This window comes from Symsagittifera roscoffensis, chromosome 5, assembly GCF_963678635.1.
Source record: "Symsagittifera roscoffensis chromosome 5, txSymRosc1.1, whole genome shotgun sequence".
NCBI classification, from domain to species: domain Eukaryota; kingdom Metazoa; phylum Xenacoelomorpha; order Acoela; family Convolutidae; genus Symsagittifera; species Symsagittifera roscoffensis.
Window position 1 is genome coordinate 39902719 of NC_087066.1, and position 21291 is coordinate 39924009.

General features: G+C 34.4%; 1 protein-coding gene and 1 pseudogene across 2 annotated transcripts in view; one reads left to right on the forward strand and one right to left on the reverse strand.

The window, feature by feature from the left end:
* LOC134845453 (phospholipase DDHD1-like) overlaps positions 1 to 21291 on the forward strand; it is a 332903-nt gene that overhangs the window by 128563 nt on the left and 183049 nt on the right. The gene's annotated exons all lie outside the window — the stretch shown is intronic.
* LOC134846728 (calcium release-activated calcium channel protein 1-like) overlaps positions 1 to 21291 on the reverse strand; it is a 45398-nt pseudogene that overhangs the window by 10534 nt on the left and 13573 nt on the right.

A 21291-nucleotide genomic window follows, 5' to 3' on the forward strand; every position in this document is an offset into this window, starting at 1 on the left:
CCATTAGAACCAGTTCAGCGACAGGCACCTCTAAGTGAACCAACAAATAATTTGTACCCCACATTACCACAAGAATTAAGCAGAATAAGAAACATTAGTCAAAACCAAAATACAGTCGAAATAAATAGACAAATTATACATCCACGACGAAACAGAAGTTTTCAAACCCCAAGAGTTCATTTTGATTTACCCCAATCACCAACACCAACTACTCCAGAAATTTCAAGTAGTACTTTGCCAGAAGCTCTAACACTACTTTCACAACAGAGCACCTCAAATATAGCCTCAGATTACTTAGATTTAACACCAACATCTGAACAAATACGTGAAAATCCCTTTGACCCCCCCCCAATCCCACAGCACGACTACCATATTGGGCAACACACTCATATACACAAGGTGAACCAAACTTAGTGAATGATCCAATAGATATTTCTACGAATACAACACTATCATCACTACCCGAAACATTATCACTACTGTCAACACCATCATTAGGTCAAATTTCACCGACGCTTTTCCCTTTAAATTTCCCAAATAACCTCGACGCTAGATATCAAGAACAGTCATCAACAAATATTCCTTTACGACTAGACTGGAATACATTCGTAGCACCCCCACCACTATTTGGACAACATCAAGATAGTAACCGACTCCACAGTTGGGCACTCAACAGACTACAATATAGACAAGATATCCACGAAGATATTCGTGAACACAATATTCAAATACTTCAACAAAATAGTCTCCAATTGAAATTCGAAATCACGATCAAACTTAACAATATTGTTCAACGTCCCTACCCATTAAATCCACCAAATATAACAGCTCAATCGCTACCACCACCATTTATAACAACTGAAGTGATATATAAATATGATAGATATACCAAAAACACAATTGGTTACATCACATTTTATAACCCATACTCAGGATTATCATACACATGTATATTCTAAAAACATTAACATTTCAACACATCTTTTTTCTAATATTTTCCGACAAAAACACAAATCTTTCTCCTCGCACAGGACCCCAGGATTTATTAGTAACACACTACAATTGTGATGAAAATGAACAAAAAACACTACACAAATATGCAATAAATCAAGTATCACAATGCGAAACAGAACCACAAGCGTTAGAAACTACAAATGTAATAGCAACATTGTATTCAAAAGCCCGAGCAACACCAGTCACAGGATATAAATTTACTGCAACATTTTCCGAAAAGAAAGTACACTGTTCACAAGTTTCCAATGGAAATAAGAACCGACTTGATCACGAATCATTCTATCAAAGTAATATAGAACGACTTTTACATCTAAATCCCGATGATTGTAAAAAAGAACTACTCAGACTAAACATCACAAGAAATAGAAACACAGACAGGAAAATAGTAAATTTCCAAGTCTTTGCCGATTCTGTACACCAAGCACAACTTGAAAGATATCAAGGACATATAAAACTAGACAAAAAATACCCATACAACGGCGCACACGGAAGATTAACTTATGATATACACGATAAACACTGGATACCACAAATTGGAATAAATGACCCCTCAAACTGAAAAGCAGACACAAAAAATAAAGGATATCAGGAAATGATGTTTTTCGATTGGAAACTACAACTCGAAAAAGTACAACTCACACGAGATTTATCTGATAACACAATGATATATCAAGGAATTAGATTACCTTGCAAAAATGATCAAGGTTATTGTGACCCTACAACACGGACACAAGCAACAATTGTTTGGTTTCCCGAAGATACATGCACAACATTTCAAGTAGTAAAAATACACGCTCGAATGATAAAATTTCATGAAAAATATTTTATAGAATCAATTCATACGAACAAGTAAATCCATCCCGAAAACAAAGTAATGATTTTAGAAATATTCATGATATAGAAAATAAATTAACACGTTTCCAAATATATCAAGAAATAGAAATTGCATGCAAACACAGAAATCCACTTTATAAGACACAAAATTCTGAAATACTTGTCGAATACGAAAAAGTTTTCGACATGACCACTGGAAAAATAAAATTTGACCCTTATGCCACAAGTCACTCTATAAATGAAGGAACATCATACATCCCTGTTAACTTTCAAAAAAGCACAGGTCAACCTGGTGGAAAAATAAAATCACATGACAGTAAAAGCACACGTCTACATGAACTATCACTAATGAATAACACCTATTTCTTAGATATGAAATTAGACTACACAATTAGTCAAATTTTTCAAGAAATGTCACTCTCCGAATTAGAAACACTTCACCAATTATAAGATTTGGAAAGAACACAAATCCTACAATCACTCGCACTAGCAGTACTAAAAATACCCTACGCAGGATAATTATTGTCAGGAAATAGATCAAACTTTCTAGACTACGAAGGAAGAGTTTTTATGGTTTTATACTTGTACCAAAAAAGTATCACCACTATATGTTTTTGAAGACAAACGTTGTTATAAAAGAATCCCTATATTCTATAAAAATAAAGTACATTTTGTCGACACACTTTCAAGACGAACATATTTTTGGGATACCGCAGTCCCATGGGGATCAGAAAATAGCCACAAGGTAGTACAATTGAATCCTGATGAAGATAAATACTATCTACTTACACCATACCCTACGTTAATGCAATCACTCAAAAAAATTTCACCCGAAAGCATCAGAGCTATTGCTCGTAATCCAAATATTGATTTACAATCAATTGGAATATATTCTAAATCAGATATCCAACATCACATTAGAACACAACGATTTCACGAATTATTAACACAAATGGACACAATACAAAGACAGTCAATTGACCAAAATTTAAGAAAAATTGCCGAGACCGCAGCATTTGCAGATATTTATACACAAGAATATAGCGGATATTTTAAAGTCATTAAAGACTACATATATTTAAACGGTGAAAAATACAGGCCACAAGATATTTCACCTATAAAATTTTTCAGTTTTGTCACCCTAAAGAACAAAATTCTAGCTTTTCTAGGATGGCCCTATTACATCTTAGAAAAATTAACTATCTTATACGCCATGTTTAATTTCATAGGATTTCTTTTCTCACTCTTAAAAGGAATCTATAAAACATGCGCTATACACACACAAGTAAACAGACAAGCAAGTGTAGCATGTATATTGTTTGCAGAATTTTTTGGAATTTTTTCATCATCAAAAAACAAAATACTTCTAGATGCACAAATAAAAGAATATAACACAAAAATATCCACAAGACAAAACACTTAACACGAAGAACACAAAAATATAGAGGTAACACCTACCGCACCACAGTTGCCACCCCTACTACAAAACCATTCATTATCAATAGTTCCCCGTAATTTCCGAAACCTAGCAATCACAAATAACCAAAATTCTAGACCAAATATTACACAAAGCTCCATCCAACATATAATGACACATCATTCACAACATGATAATACATACGAACAAGTTATAGAACAACCCCACATAACCACTTTTCAGTCTCAACATAATCATTTTTTTTAGCCCACAATGAGCCGACAACTTGGATCCCTCCATCGCTCAAATTCCCACCCAGCCAACCTCCAAACTCAAATCCCAATAATCCCACTTTTTGCTTTCACACCACCCGATTTTCCGATTATTAATATATCATCAAGCACGAATTCTGATACTAACTCAGATATTTCAGTTTTATACTCTATCTCACAATTTAATAACCCTAATGTAGAAACCCCTGACGAATTTGCAGACTCCGAACCATCTCCATCAAATTATACTCAGACCAACTCCTCAGTTTTTTCAAAACCCCCTTTTCAACCAATCTTATCAAATCATCCACTCCCATCCGTTTCCACTCCTTCTTATGCTTCGCAAGTGACCCCATCCTATTCTCCACTTCATTCCGACAGATCATATAATCATTCCCCAGATACCCCCCAAATTTCCCAGGAACTTGATAATTTTATTACCCTACAACAACAGTTAATTCACCCTAACACCCTCACAATACATCAACTATCATCCACAATAACATCCTCAAATCCACCTACTCCTACACCCTCCTCAGCTTACACTCCATCATTCACACAATCATCCACATCCACCGAAACACCTAGTAGAATTCACCGAGCTTATCGCACTCTTAAACGAAAATTCCCAAATCACCCATTCCCGACCAAACCCGGAACAGCCCGCGAATATATTAATCACCCGCAACATACAAACACGAAAAATTTTCTTGCAATCACCTTACCATCATTTCCACAATATACATTAAACACACCTAACGATACTAATGACACACGCAATTTTGTAGATGAACATGTTTTAATGCCAACACTTCATTGGACAGCTTATTATCATTTTACTAACCCCCTTTGCCTACCACTAACTAATACTCATAACAGCATAGAAAAGAACAAAGACATGTTATATAGACTCACTACAACACTAACACCTCGACAATTTACTTACGTTGGATATAAAAAGTTACTAAAAACATTCACTGCACCCCGAGCTAACGAATTTGCAATAGAATATTACGACCATAATATCATCCGACCTAATCAAGACCAATTCTTAGATGAAGACCGCTTCGCAAACCCGCAACTAACAGAAAAATTTTTCATCAAAACATCATACGTATTCACACTTAATATTTTTGATAGAAAAAATGATCACATTATTTCAGAATCACTAGCTGATATTCAAGCTTACGAAAGTTTCTATGACAAATTTCAGTTATTTTCACTAACCTTTCACTTTCTTTCACCACAGGAACGCAATTTGCACTGTTCCCACGATATTATGTTACGCACTAAACAAACCCACACAGATACATACTATCGTTTTATACAAAATCATTTTGATTTGCATACCCCATCAAGACAACATCACTATCTTTTTCAGTTTCTCAACTCAAAGTACACGTCACCATTTTTCCTTAATTTTACATAGTGCATCAAAGACACTAACATCCACGGCATCCTCCGCAACTATGACCCAGTTACCCAAATGTATATATTCTGTCCCATCACGAAGACCTTCAATGCCGAAGAACCCAGAATCTTCCTTATCCCGCATGAATTTATCCAGCCTATTGAAATACTAATATTAGAATTCATTCACTATACTAAATATAATCATAAAATATATAACCTCATTCAAAACACACCTTACGAGTTTGCAGTAGGCACCGAAGAACTAAAAACCATTAAAGCACTTCAATTGCTTTGGCCACTGCTACAAACTAAAAACATCATACGCATACTAGCCAAATTACTAACAACATCAGATATGATACACGACATCTTCCCCCACGGCTTTTTCCCAGATGATTAACAGGTAAGTATAAATTAAAATACTCTTCACTAATAAATTTAAATTAGTACTAACCATTTTCTATCAATGTTTGATTTATATTTCTAGTCTTCACACCACGATCATCTACAAAACAGAAAAGAAAAATAAAAATACAAACTTGTTAAACTATCTTAAAATTTATTAATTTCTTGCACTAAATAATGTAATTAAATTCATACCAAATGTAGTAATTTTAGTTATAAATTATTTCCCCATGAAGCAGTAAAATTAATTACGATGAAAATTTATAATTTTAAAATTCCCCGAAAACGCAGTAAACTTCAATTTCTATGCAATAAATTGATAAAATGAGAAAGCAGTACTAACCTTTTCAATATTTTCATTTCACTCGCACAAGAACTCTATCCAAACTCGCAAAGCTCGCCCACGAAGAATTGTTTAAATAACGATTTTAAGTTTCAACCTTTCACTCTCAACAACTCTAACACACGATAACAAGTTTCAAACTTTCCTTTAACCCGGTTGGAAAGGAATTATATACTAAACCAAACTAACCAACGCAGCTTACTAAACACCACAAATCATAAAATAACAGCATGACTAAGGAAAGAAAACCAACGGTACTCAAACCGGATTAATCCAGTTCAAAACTGGATAATTTATTCTTTTGAAGACTATTATAAAGTCCAAGAAAGAAATAATAAAACACAAAAAAGTCGCAAGACAAACCCATACCAAAAACAATTTGATTTTTGAAAAAAGGACACAACCAAAGTAACATAAGAAAGACCAACATAAACCCAACATAAAACGTTATCACATAACAGGACCTCTCAAAGAAACAGCATGAAATCATACTCCCACTCCTGGCCTAACCCACCAGAGAGGACGTCCTGAGCATTTTCTATAGCCGGCCTAACCCACCGCGCTACATCCACGTTTTGTGACCACACTTCTATTTTTAATAAGAGGTACTCAAGGGTGAGTAACTCTTCAAAATAACCAAACTAAAACAAAACGCTTTTGTGAAAATGACTAACTAAAATCATGATTAAAAAATTGAATTAACATAGTTTTATAAAATATAAATCATACTTTGCAGTATATAGGTCAATACACAACAACAAAGACAAACATCCAAACACTAGATGATCCCATCACACTCGAACAAAAGAATGGCTAAGCACAAACCGACTTGCCGTCCACAATCACAACTCAAAGGATTTAGAGTACGACTTGACTTCGCAGAAAAGGACTTCACTGAACTAGACCAATGACCACCTCGATGTTCAAGTATACGTACAGGTCCGAGTTACAAGGCATCCCTTCCTCACACGGTCTTCACGCCATTCCCAGACGAGGTTGCACATAAAACAACTTCTCTACATAATACAGAAAAACCTGTCATAGCAAACCATTTTGAAATCGGATTGATTTCATTGGGGATCACGGTCGCTGTCGAATGACGACGTAACAATTTCCTGGAACGTTCTTCTCCAAGAGGAACCGGACAAGAAAATGATGTTCGCCAAATACCATCGTTCATCATCCATCCTTCAAATTGCAGAAAAATAGTTCTAAAAAACTCTGTAAGCCCCGGAAGGGTGGAACCTGATCTAAACTACTTTTTATAATTGGATAAATTGGATATTTTACCACTGTAAAATATTTAATATTAACCAATCATAATCCATCTAACTAACAACCCACTTATATGTAAGTGCTGAAATTACTTGTAATTTCAGCACCAGAGAGATTTTGAATTTAACTTAGAAATTAGTTGCCTCTCAAAGAGAACTTCAGCAGTTGCAAAAAGCCAGTATACTCTAGATCTATTGAGCCTAGCGAGACTAGTTAAACACCCTGAGACTAGTCGACTTAAGAGTAAGATTAGGATCGGTATTAGACTAAGAAGTTGCACGAATCTATCCGGCCAAAAATAAGATAGCGTGACGAGCAGACGGTGTACCCTATCCGAAATTACTCTATGAGTTAACCACATCGGACATAACTCATTCATACTAATCCAAAAGAATTCCTAAAATACAATTTACCCCTTTTTCCACAGTATACTTTTTACCAGACCACTACCAACGACCAACTGAATTTCTTCGGTGAACATAGTCTAGTTCCCACACTTTCTTGAACTTCACTTTATCACTCAACTAATTCATTAATTCTTCCTTCATACAATAACCCCGCCGATAACTAACAATGCCAATCTCGCCTACACAAATTAGGACTGCACTACATGAAAAACAATTCACTACTATAGGACTGAATCAAACAATAAACAGATTTATAGCACCACGAGCTAACTGATGTACAATTAACCTTTACCTCCACGATATTACACGCTATATGGAAGAGACGGATATTGAAGACGACCCAAACACTAATCCTCAGTTAACCAAAAAATTTTACTAAATCAGAATATGTATTTAACATTGATAGCACAAACAAAAAATATGACAATGTCATCACCACTGCACCCCTAAAGAACACTAAAGCATATGGATCCTATTTTAATAAACTCAATCACTTTGAACTAACCTTTCACTTCCTTACACCTCAGGAACGTGACTTGCACTGTTTACATGAAATAATGTTACGCACAAAGTTGACACACACGTACACCTTTTATAAGTTCATCCAAAACCACTACACAACTAACTTACCATCAAAGAACCCTCAACACACATTTACATTCATTAACCATAATTACACTTCACCATACTTCCTAATTTTTTTTTTAATTTCACTTTTTGTATAAAAATACTAATCTTCACGGCATTCTCCGAAATTATGATCCAATTCGACAAATGTATACATTCTGCCCACTAACCAAATCCTTCGATGTCGACGACACCAGCCCACTAATCATCCCCCATGATTATAGACAGGCAATCGAAATCCCCATTCTAGAAAACATACATAATACTAAATATAACCATAATTTGTACAACCTAATCCAAAACTCATCGCTTGAATTCTCACTTAATAATGAAAAACTAAACACTATCGGAGCGCTAGAGCTTCCCTGTCCTCTCCTTTAGACTAAAAACGTCATCCGCACGCTTGCAACATTTTTAACATCATCGAACATAATTCGCACTAATTTTCCAAATGGATTTTTTAAATACGACAACCCTTTGTAAGTATAATTGAATATTTCAACTAACAACTATCTGAAAATACTCACCATTCCTTACAAGTGTTCCGCTCTTTTTTTTAGATTTCACTAATCATTCATCTAAAACATACAAAACCCAAATAAAAATCTGTAAATTATTTGAGTGTTTAAAATCTTTTTAACAAAAAACATAAATCATTAAAGCAGTAGGTTTTCATTAAACAAGCTGTATAATATTATGATATTAACCAGTAGAAAATTCAATAAATAAAGCAGTTAATTCATATAAAGTTGCAATAAGTTAAAGGAAAAGTAACCTTTCTAAGTAAAACTTCCTTCTTTGTAAATTTTTATTCTCTTCACTCGCCCACATTTCACACACTCTTTTCTGAAACTCGCACAACTCGCCCACGATGAATTGTTTATTAAATGAATTTCTAGTTTCGAAACTAACTGATAACAACTCTAACTTGTTTTCACACGTTTCAAACTTTCCTTTAACGCGGTGGGAAGGAAACATAAGAGTAAGCGTAAACTAACCAACGCAGTTTACTAACGCCACAAAACCACAAACTACTAGCATGAATAAGAAAGCAAGTCCCACAGTACCCAAACCGGATAACACCCAGATTAAAACTGGATAATTTATTCTTCTGAAAATCACTTTCAAGTTTTATCGAAACCAAATAAAATACAAAAAAGTCGAAAGACAAACTCAAAACACAATATTCCATTTTTGAGAAAAGGACACAACCAAAAAAAAAGTAAAACTCCCGATAAAAATGAAATAAAAGGTTGAACACAAAAAGAGGCTCTGCCCAAAGAGAAGATAAAAGTATACTCCTGGCCTCACCAACCAGAGGGACGTCCTGAGCATGCTCTATAGCCGGCCTAACCCACCGTGCTACAACCACGCTTTGTAACCCACACTCTATTTTTGATGAGAGTTGCTCTAGGGTGGGCGACTCTTAAAAATAACTGAACTAAAATAAAAACTTTTTGCGAAAATAATAAATCATAACTAAAAACTGACTTCACTAACAAGATGTAAATATTTAAAGGCAATTTGATGAAAACGATTTCTTAGAGTCATCGGAACGAGCAATAAAGGAAAATGACAACTCGATTACATTCCAACTCTGGAATGGCAAATACATTAGGTTTGTTGCCGTAGTCACTGCCCTTAAAGGATTTAAAGTATTGACCCCACATCTCAGCAAAGAAAAACCACTGAACAAACCAATGGCCAACTAGATGTTGACCTCAAATACCAGTCCTAGTCACTTGGCACTTCACGCGGAAAAGCCAAAACTCCATCTTGCACGTAGCCTCGCTCTAAGCTTAACGAAATTAACACATCGTTGCATCGATCTGAAGTCTTGACACAATCACCCAAGACAAACCACAATCAAACGATACCCACACTTGGAACCCGAATGAACAACCTTCTTCTCTCTACCCAAAGAACTACATCTCTTCTATCTTCAAAAAGTCACTGCTCAAAATTCAAAAAGGAAACTACTTCAACCGTCCTTCACTACAAAAAACAATTAAAAAACTAAAAACTCTCTAAACCACAGATGGGTGGAACCAGTTCGAAACTAGTATTTATTAACCAATTATATTATTGATAAAATAATCTCTATAAAAGATTACCAACTAACCAATCATATACCATCACTACCATTGACTCTTATTTGTAAAGTGCTGAAACTACTTGTAGTTTCAGCATCAGAACAATTTGAATAAATTTTAGACTACAGTTGTTGGAAGGAATTTTTAGACTACAGTTGTTGGAAGAAAACTTTGAATACAGTGTTCTCCTTCTTGATAACTCCAAGAACTAACTCGTAAATACCAGCATACACTAGATCTATTGAGACTAGGAGATATGAGAGTAAGATTAAGATAGGTATTAGACTAAGAAGTTGCACGAATCTATCCGGCCGAAAATAAGATAGCGTGACGAACAGACGGTGTACCTTATCTGAAATTACTCTATGAGTACAGTACCTCGTACATAACTCAACACGAACCACAAACTTAAGTGGTGAAAACTCCTTGAAAGGAGACCCGAGATAGCAACTAGACACGTTCGATTAAATTTGTTTATGATTAAATCACAAACCCTCAAGCAAATAGCGAAAAATCGTTAGGGTTATAGATGATGGCTATCACCTTGTTATTACTAGTTATCATCAAGTCAATTTCAACTCAATTGTTACTCTTCATAACAAAAAATATGGTTAAAAACTTTTCCAGTTTCATGGCTTAAAATCTACCACTGGTTTTGATATTAAAATTAAACAAACCATAATCCAACGGCCCATGAGGTACATATCATCTTCTCGCAAAACTTTGTCCAAAATGATAAAAAAATCGATGATTTGTTTTTGCTTGTCTGCATCAACCACCAATGTTATCATATTTGGATTTGACAGATAATCAGCAAATGGAAACTGATCCGTGATGGTGTTGCTGTAGAAAGTCAACCCGCTGAGATCCCTGAAAAAATCACGATTTCATAAAACGCACATCGCTAGATTGGGACTATTTAATTAGGCGTGAACCACCTTTACAAGAGTTTTTCAGTTCTTTATCGAGAACACCAAAAATAAAATTATAATAGAAAAAAGGACCAAGTTACCATCTCCCCCCCCCCCCCCCTAAAAGTCCCTGAAAAAACCACGATTTCATAAAATTTCATCGCTAAATTGGGATAATTTAATTACGCGTGAACTGTTTTTTAACTTTTGGTAAATCACATAGAGCGACTTTTCTGATTATATTATGTTTTGAGTACATCTGTGCTATATGCTACCCTTGAGCGAAACTGTAGATGGTTCCTGTAAGCCAATCTTTTGACTGAGAAGAAGTTACCTTATGGTCATTTTACAAACATCCCTACTATAAATAGGTTACATTGGTGATTGGAACCAGTTCGAAACAAGAATTATATATATCCAATTATATTCTTGATGATTATCACTGTAAAATACTTAGAACTAACCAATCATGATACATAACTAACACTTACAATGATTTGTAAGGCTGAAATTTTATATAGTTTCAGCCAGAGCAGAATAAATTTAATCTAAAAAGCAATTGCTCCTCCTCTCCTCTCGCAAGAATACCAGTATGTACTAAAAATTCGGTCTTGCACTGATAAGCTTTTTAAGTTCATGTAAACGTTTTTGTTATGCTTAGCTTCAACACTTCTTTTACTCTTAATTCTACCACGAATTGTTTCAATTGCTGGCTTTTCTTCATTCTTTCAATTTTGGTCTGGCACTGATGATGTTTCCATGAACACGTTTGTCTTCATGCTGGACTTTATCGCCTCTTTCATTATTAGTTCTGTTACCTTCTCAGACATATAGTTCTCCGATTGCTGACTTTTATTCAAGCCCTCGTTTTTTGTAATGTCCTGTTTTTTCCTCATTCTTCAAACTTTTAGTCTGGCACTGTTATTGCTTCCATGCGCATGTTTTTACTGATAATGATGATTTTTTTAACTTTTTTTCTCCTTTTTCTGTGACTGTTGAGTTTTTCAGACAAATTTTACCTTAAATGATAGCTTATTTTCTATCGTTCACTTTTGTAATGACAATCAGACACATTTTCCCCAATAAGTGGTTTTTCTTCATTCTTTTCGATTTTGGTATTGCACAGTTAATGTTTTCATATACATGTTTTCCTGATTTCCTGATTCTGGCTTATATCAGTTTTCATTGGGCCACAGATTAAAATCTTAGACTGATCAACTTCTCATTTCTCAGACATATGTTCCTCAATTGCTGGCTTTCCTTTGCAGACTGATTTTTTTTCACGTCTTTTCCCCCAATCAATGGCTCTCCTTCTTTCCTTTATCTTTTGTTATTTCATGGCTTTGATACATTTTTAAAGTTTTTGGTGCGGTACCGATATTGTTCCTATGCGCATGTTTTCTCTGATGCTGATTTTATCTTTTTTTTCTATTTTTTGTTCTGTCATTGATCAACTTCTCAGCCACATTTTTCCTCAGCTGATGGTTTTCCTTCATTCGTTCATTTTTGTACCGTTTCTCCAACCGCTGGTTTTCCTGTTCAGATTGATCATTTTCTCAACTTCTCAGAAACATATTTTCCGGTTGCTGGCTCTTCTTCATTCCTTTATCTGTTGCGATTTTCTGGCTTCCATTCATACTTATAAAATTTTGGTCTAGTAGTGATATTGTTCCTATGCGCATGTTTTTTGTTTAATTTCATCTTTTCTTTCATTCCTTGTTCTGTCACTGACCAACTTCTCAGAGACATTTTTTCTCAATTAAGGGCTTTCTTTCATTCGCTCATTTTTGTTCCGACACTCAGACACATGTTTCTCCAATTGCTGGTTTTTCTTCATTCTTTCTAAATTCGGTCTCAACCAATAATGTGTTCATACTCACGTACATCTTATTAGTGATTTTTCATACTATTTTTTAGTTTTTGTTCGGCCGGAAAAAAGTTTCTCAGAATACGTCACGTTTCTCAGACACGGCCAAATTAGTTTCTCAGACACGTCACGTGATGTTTTTCAATTTCTGTCGTTCCTTCGTTTTTTAAGAATTCTGTTAGGCAATGATATATTTATTGCATGATAAATTTCTCCTTATGCTGGATGTTGTCTTTTTTTTCGTTTTCCGTTCTGTAACTGATCAATTCAGACACATATTTACCCAATTGCTGGCTCTTCATTTTTTTAAATTCGGTCTTGCACTGACAAGGTTTTCATACACACGTTTCCATGACGCTCGGTTTTATCACTTCTTTCGATTTTTGTTTTGAAATCTCGCAGCTTTTCAGACTTTTTTTTCCAATTGCCTGCTTTTCTTCAGTTTTTCAGAACTCGATCTGTTACTGATAGTTTTACATACATGATTTCCTGATGCTGGATTTTATCATTTCTTTCAATCTTTGTTCTGCCATTGATCAGATATTCTGACTTATTATTCTCCAAATCATGGCTGTCCTTCATTCATTTAAAATTCGGTCTGGCATTGATATTGTTTTTGGTCACACTTTTTCCCTGATGCTCGATTCTATCACTTTTTTCAATTGTCGTTCGGCCACAAATTAACATCTCAGACACATGTTTTTTTTTTCCATTTCTGGTTTTTATTCATTCTTTAAAAACTGGCTTTCTTTCTTCAAATTTTCGTTCTGGAACTGATAATGTTTCTATGCACAAGTTTTCCTATGCTAGTTTCATGACTTTTTCTTTCTTCGTATTGACACTCATCAACTTCTCACACACAACTTTTTCAATTTCTGACTTTCTATAATTCTTTTTAAAAAATTCTGTCTGACACTGATAAAGTTTTGATTCATAAGTTTTTTCTTGATAGTGACTTTTGTATTTTCTTTCATGCTTAGTTCTGCGATTGATCAATTTCTCAGAGCAGTTCTCTCCAATTTCTGCTTTTCCCTTATTGTTTGAAAAATTGGTCTTGGACCCTAATTTGTTCAAATACACGTTTCCCTGATACTGAATTTCTTCATTTTTTTATTCTTTTGAACTGATCAACACTGACCAACTTCTCATATACATGTTTCTCCAAACGCTGGTTTTCCTTCAGTCTTCAAAATTTCAGTACTTTTATTGCACTAATATTGCTTTCGTATACACTTTATTTTTACAAGGGGTTTTATCACCTCGTTCAAGCTTTGTTTTGACACTAATCAATTTCTCAGACAAATGATTCTAAAATTGCTGGCTGTCCATCACTTTTTCAAGTTTCGATCTTGCATTCATATCTTTTCAGATACACGCTTTTCTGATACTGGGTTTTATCACTTCTTTTATTCTTCGCTCTGGCACTGATTAACTCTTTATATACATGTTTTTCCAAAAGCTGGCTTGGCCTCATTTTTTCATATTCCGGCATGGCACCGATAATGTTTTAAAAATCAAGTTTTTGCTGATGCTGCACTATTTGATTTCCAAACACGTTTTTCTGAATTCGGATTTGTAGTCTTTGTCATCTCCTTTTTTCCCACTTCACTGATTGCTTTGTCTGACACATTTTTTTCCAATCCTAGCTTTTCTTCATTCTTTCAGAGTTTGGTTTTGCACTGATAATTTTTTCAGATACACGTTTTCCTGATGAAGGCTTTTGTCACGTCTTTCATTTTTCATTCTGACACTGATCAATATCTCAGACACATGGTTTGCCAATTGCTGGCTTTTTTTCCATTTTCAGAATGCGGTCTGGTGCTGACATTGTTTGCATATACATGATTTTGCTGATGCTGGTTTTTATCGCTTCTTTCTATCTTTTTCTGCCCTTGATGATTGATTTTTCAGGCAAATGGTTTTCAAATGCTGGCTGTCTTCAACCTATCAGGTGTTCGTCTGGCACTAATAATAGGTTAACTCAAACGTTTTTCTGAGGCTGGATTTTATCATTTTTTAAGACGTCATTGGGTCATAATTTGAATTTTTTACAATTTCCGGATTTTCATCAAATTTTCAAGACTTCTGTGTTTTATCTGACGCTTGATTTTGACTTTTCGTTGATACTTAGTTCTGCCACTGATCAATTTCTGACAAACATAACTCTCAATTTCCTTGCTTTCCAGGTTTCTTTCTGGCAACCAAAACATTTTCATACTCACGTTTTACCTGATACTGGTTTTTGTCTGCTTTTTCATTCTTAGTTTTGTCATTGGTCAGCTTCTCAGACACAAAATTCTCCAAATGATGGCTTTTCCTCGGTATTTCAAAAGTCAGTTTAACACTAATAATGTTTTTTAATATGTTTTTTATGCTGGATTTTATCACTTTTTTCAACCTTTGTTTTGATATTAATCAGTTTCTAGACACATGATTAGCAAATTTTCCATCAATATTTCAAATTTCGATGGATCTTTCTTTGATATCTTTTCAGATACACGCTTTGCTGATACTGGGTTTTATCACTTCTTTCGTCCTTCGTTCTGGCACTGATCAACTTCTCATATATACGTCTCTCCAACTGCTGGTTTTCCCCTCTCTCGTTCAAATTTCAGCTTGACACGGATAGTGCTTTATATACACGTTTTTGTTGATGCTGGATTTTAGCATTTTAGCACTTCTTTCATTCTTCGTTCTGGCACTGATTAATTTCTCAGACACAAAGTTTTTCCGAACCGAAGCTTTCCCTCAAACTTTCAAAGTTATGTCCAGCACTGATAATGTTTTCAGATAAATTTTTTTTCTTGCTGCTGTCTTTATCAATCTTCGCTCTGATACAAATCATTTTCCCAGATACATGTTTATCGATTGTTGGCTTTCCTTCATTCTTTCAAAATTTGGTCCGGCGCTGACGATGTCTTAATGTACACGCATTTTACTGATGCTGAGTTTTACTTCGTCCTGTCATTGATATTTTTTTCATATTTCACTAAATGGTGAACTTCACTATTTTTCACATGTAGTTCTGAGGATTTTTTCTGATTTCTGATTTTTTTTGGCACTGGTTACATTTTTAGACTTACATTTCTTCTGACGCTAGCCTTCATCACGACTCTGATTGTTCGTTCTGGTACTAACTTTTTTTTCTGATAAAAAATTCTTTTGATGCTAGCGTTCATAATTTTTTTCATGCTACGTTCTGTCACTGATAACTTTATCCTATAATTTCTTCTAATGCTGAATTTCATTGTTCATTCATACTTCGTTCTGACTTTGATTACCAACTCAAACAAACATTTGGCACCGATTATTTTCGCAGACACAAATTTCATCTGCCGGCAACTTTTCTAACGCTTTTTTGATGTAGTACTTTCTCGCTTCGTAGCATTTTGCTCTGGCACTGATAATCTATCAGACAGTCGTTTCTCATGATGCTGGTCATCATCAATTCTTCCATACTTCGTTCAGGCTGTGATTAGTCTCTAAGAAATAGTTTTGTAACTTGGCCTGCATTAAACCTTTGATGCGCCTTCTGGCTCTGATTAAGCTCTCAGACACACACTTCTTGATGCTAGCCTGCATATACTTTTTCATACTTCCTTCTGTATCTGTTTTTTTTTTCAGAAAAACGATTCTCTCAGTGCTGGTTTTATCACTTATTGTTCCGACTTTTGATACGAAAGTAATGGAATATTTGTGCTCGGGGTGGGTTTTGTTTTCTTCAGACAAATTTCGACTTTTCTTCAGACAAATTTCGACGTTTTGGCTCTTTTTCCTTTTCCGACCCACCTGCAAAATTTTACTAGTGAAGTTTTGTTCACTTTATTCGAATGTTACAAAAATTGGCATGAGAACTAATTAGGCCATCATGACAAACATTTTTGATCTTCATAATTAACCTTGTAAAACCCCTCGTTACACCATAAAATTGACGCTTATGTGAGGTGGGGGGGGGGGGGGGGGGGGGTGACGTGGGGAAAGGAAAGACAGAATTTTTATCAGTGACAGAATTCTAGCCATGTTTGACGGAATTTTTTTTATATCATTGGAAAGCTATTGTTGTCCTGAGCTTGAATTTGAAAAAATATTTCACCTGTGATTGATCATTTTTTTTGTAAAGTTATGGGGGTTTAAAGATTGCCAATTTGGCCAATTTGGGACAATTAACGCGCGATAAATTTCGCGCTTTTAACGCGTAAGCAAGAATTAATCCGTCTTAGAAGTTCAAGGAAGCTTATATGCCCTAATTGGTTTGTTAATAGGCGCAAAGTTTATCACTTTGTAATTAAAATGACGTGTGGGGGTTGATGATTTTATATAAAATCTCAAATTTTTTCAAATTTTTTTTTTACATTGAAATTTTTCATCTTTTTAATGCTCCAGAGACCTTAAAAGGCAGTCGGAATTTTTAGGACTTCGCCCTGATACGAGCAGTCTTGTTTACTATTTATTTCTGACTCTGCATGATTATCTTCTCAATCATATATGTTACTTCTAATTTTGGCCTTCGCTAAAACTTTATGCTGCGTTTTATCACTCCTTAACTTTCAGAATTCAGGTTGCCGAGTTCTTCACTTCTCTTTTATTGTTCCGAGTTCCGATGCGAAAGTAACGGAATATTTGTGCTCGGGATGGGTTTTGTTTTTCTTCAGACAAATTTCGACTTTTTAACTAGCCATTTTTGACGGATTTTTTTTTATATCACTCGAAAGGTATTGTTGTCCTGAGCTCAAGTTTGAAAAAATATTTCACCTGTGGTTATTTTTCGTAAAGTTACGGGGGTTTAAAGATTGCCATTTTGGCCAATTTGTGACAATTAACGCGCGATAAATTTCGTGCTATTAACGCGTAAGCGGAGAGTTAATCCGTCTTAGAAATCGTTGCAAATTGGTTAAAAGAAGCTTATTTGCCATAAATGGTTTGTTACAAGGAACGAAATTTATCCTTTTGTACTTTATATTGCGGGTGGGGGGATGATTTTCATAAAAAATTTCAAATTTTAGAAAAAAAATTTCAATTTGTTTTATTTCATTGAATTTTTTAATGCTATTACTGCTCCATAAACCTTAAAAGGCCGTCGGAACATTCAGGGCTTCGCCCTGATACGAGCAGTCTTGTTTCGTTCTGGCACTGAATTTTAGCTTTCTTTCAAGCAAATTGTGCGCATCTCAACAATAAGAATCTACTTTCGAATCAACTTTTGGTCGGAATAATAGTGTACCTATAATTGTTTCCGAGATCAATCTATTCGTTGTTTTTATCTCGTTTTTTTTACTTGCAGCTTCTCGAAATGGTGATTCGATGTTAATAGAATACATATATTAAAACACTCTTTTCACGAGCTTCCGTACTGCATACAAAAAAAAATTGAAACACGTAAATAATATGTAATTGATCACAGAAGATGGGTCGATACAATGTAAGTGTACGCTAAATAGAAAAATTGAATTGCAAAAAACAAAATTAAACAAAAAGTTGAATAAAAAAAAATTGTGAAAAATTTTTCAGATATTTTTCATTTTTTCTTAAATTAAAATTTTATTAAAAACCTAAAACTGGGAAAGTTTGTTATAAGGTTGAAAAATGGTTTACATTAAAGGGCAAGTACCAATCAGTGAAAACAAAAATAATTAGCCGAAAGAAATGTTATGAGAAAACATTGTTTGATGGTCAAGAATGTTCAACGAAAAATTTGGAATTAAGTTTAAATACGTGACTGAATCAGAATTTCAATCCGCCGTAGCTTTTTCATTTACTGTGATACATTACGCATTGTGAAGCACTTCAGTTTTTAAATCTGAGGCTTTCTATGAACTGCGTAGCATTTTGGACGAATTGAAAGTTTCTGAAAAAAAATCACTGCGTGCTAGGCTTGTATAATTATTGTTCCGATTTTCGTAACGAAGGTAACGGAATATTTGTGCTTGGAGTGTGATTTTTTTTCCGACAAATTTCGACTTTTGAACTAGCAATTTTTGATGGCATTTTTATATCATTCAAAAAGTGTTGTTGTCTTGAGCTGTAGTTTCAAAAAAAATTCAACTGTGATCCTTTTTTGTAAAGTTATGGGGGGTTAAAGATTGCCATTTTGGCCAACTTGGGAGAATTAAGGCGCGATAAAATTAGCGCTATTAACGCGTAAGCGGAGATTTAATTCGTCTTAGAAATTGTTCGAAATAGGTTGGAGGATGCATAGTTGCCACAATTTATTTGTTAATAGGAGCGAAATTTATTCCTAGTAGTTGCTATGGCGTCTGGGGTGATGATTTTCACAAAAATTTTCAAATTAAAAAAAATTAAGAAACTTTTTTTATTATTACATTTACTTTTTGTATCTTATTGTATAGCAGCCTTGTTCGTTTTGTTAGTTACTTATATGAAGAGTGTGTGTGGGGTGTTAAATATGCTTTATTCTTCTGTCTAGTTCCGACCTTTAGTCAACCAATTTTGACAATTTTTTTGAAAAATGTCATCGGTTAGGTTTTTGAATTCGGAAAAAACTATCAATTTTTTTCACACACCAATAATGTCGTAAATTGTTCACAGACTATTTGTATGAGACGCAAATGAAATATGATCACAGACGCAAATAATTAACAAGACTGCTTGTTTATCAGGACGAGGCCCTGAAAGTTTCGACTGCATATTAAAGCCAATTAAAGTGTCTTGGTTGAAAGTTTGACAAAATACTATGCCTTAATTGAATATATAACGCAATAATCAGCCGTTTACGCATATTGTAAGAATGCAATGGATCTTTAATTGTCCTAAATTACCATTTTTGGAACCCCGGATTTTTACAAAAAAAAATGACAGGTGAAATCTACTTTTCATTTTGAGTTCAAGATAACACTGAAAACTTGACTGAATTAGAAAACCACCCCAAGCATAAAGGTTCCGCACTTTCTTCAAAAGTCGGAACAATAACATGATAGTCGATTCGACATTCGAATAGCCTCACAGATCAATCTTTTAATTAATACGTTGATCTTGGTTTTAGAATTTTGGGGGCTGAAAGGTTGCCAAGTTGACCAATTTGAAAAAAATACTGCGCGATAATTTCCGCCTTTTTAACGCGTTAGCGCAGATGTGATGCCTCTTAGAAATCACTCGAAATTGAACTGAGGCATGGATTTGGACAATTTAATTATTGGTTATGGGTGATATACATTTTTTGCACTTAACATAGCGTGTGGGAAGATAATTTAGAAAAATCAAAAAAAAATTATTTTCATTTTTCTTTTTATCCCATAGAACTTAGAGGGCCTTCAAATCATTAAGGCTTCGCAGTTTTGTTTCACTTTCTGACTGAGCTTTTTCAATCCGACATTTGAAGAAATTATGAAACATAAACGCTCGGAGTAAAAAAAACAATTAGCCGAAAAAATGTTATGAGAAAACATTGTTTGATGAACAAGAATGTTCAACAAAAAATTTGCAATTAAGGTTATTTACGTGACTGAATCAGAATTTCAACCCACCGTAGTTTTTTCATTTACTGTGATACATTACGCATTGTGAAGCACTTCAGTTTTTAAATCTGAGGCTTTCTATGAACTGCGTAGCATTTTGGATGAATTGAAAGTTTCTGAAAACTCATTGCGTGCTAGGCGTGTATAATTATTGTTCCGATTTTCCTAACGAATGTAACGGAATATTTGTGCTTGGAGTGTGATTTTTTTTGTTCCGACAAATTTCGACTTTTTAACTAGCAATTTTTGACGGCATTTTTATATTGTTCAAAAGGTATTGTTGTCTTGAGCTTTAATTTCAAAAATAAAAGAAAATTCAACTGTGATCCTTTTTTGTAAAGTTATGGGGGTTTAAAGATTGCCATTTTGGCCAACTTGGGAGAATTAACGCGCGATAAAATTAGCGCTATTAACGCGTAAGCGGAGATTTAATCCGTCTTAGAAATTGTTCGAAATAGGTTGGAGGAAGCATAGTTGCCATAATTTATATGTTAATAGGAGCAAAATTTATTCCTAGTAGTTGCTATGGCGTCTGGGGTGATGATTTTCACAAAAATTTTCAAATTAAAAAAAAATTCAGAAACTTTTTTTCATTATTACATTTACTTTTTGTATCTTATTACTGCTCCATAGACCTAAAAGACAGTCGAAATGTCCAGGGATTTGCCCTGATACGAGCAGCCTTGTTCGTTTTGTTAGTTACTTATATGAAGAGTGTGTGTGGGGTGTTAAATATGCTTTATTCTTCTGTCTAGTTCCGACCTTTAGTCAACCAATTTTGACAATTTTTTTGAAAAATGTCATCGGTTAGGTTTTTGAATTCGGAAAAAACTATCAATTTTTTTCACACACCAATAATGTCGTAAATTGTTCACAGACTATTTGTATGAGACGCAAATGAAATATGATCACAGACGCAAATAATTAACAAGACTGCTTGT